The following is a 661-nucleotide window of genomic DNA, read 5'->3' as shown; positions in this document are numbered from 1 at the left end:
CTCATAGCAAGTGTGCAATTCTCATGGTTACTTTCACCCTCCTCATAAGTTCTTTTCGAAACCACTCCCTGCCCCTAGCCCAGTGACTTTTAAAAATATGTGTTTAGTTTCACAACACTCTTTAAATATCTGTGAAAAATAGCTAAAATGTATGAGCAAGTGCGACTTCTGAAGCATTATAGATCCCTGGATTATTTAACACTGACATAACCCCTTTAACTGATAGATCTTAGGAGTACTCAATAGATAAAGTACCATAATCTATTTTTCTAAGGTGGGAACAGACTATGACCTAGCTGAGCAAAGTATGCGCATAAATTTCACTTAGTCAGTGAGTATTCAGGAAAATACTTAAGTGCATTCTCAAAGTTAAGCCTAAGCATCATTAAGTATGTACTCAGGTTCTTTGTTGAATCAGGGTCAGGCTGTGAAACTGCTTTCCAAGCTCCATTTTGCAGAAAATATACCACTAAGATAGAGCTAACGGGGGAGAAAAGGGGTGGCAAGGAGGGTTGGGTCTGTCCTATTGTATCGGAGGAAACAAAACTAAATAAGAAAGGCGGGGGGGGAGATCAAACAAACTATATCCTAGGAACACACACAGCAATTACCATATTTACCTGAATCCAAGATTACTTCAACTTTAACATGCCCCCCCCCC

This window comes from Alligator sinensis, unplaced genomic scaffold, assembly GCF_000455745.1.
Source record: "Alligator sinensis unplaced genomic scaffold, ASM45574v1 scaffold509_1, whole genome shotgun sequence".
Lineage (NCBI taxonomy): Eukaryota > Metazoa > Chordata > Crocodylia > Alligatoridae > Alligator > Alligator sinensis.
The sequence above is the reverse complement of the archived record's forward strand: the minus strand, read 5'-3'. Positions refer to the sequence as shown.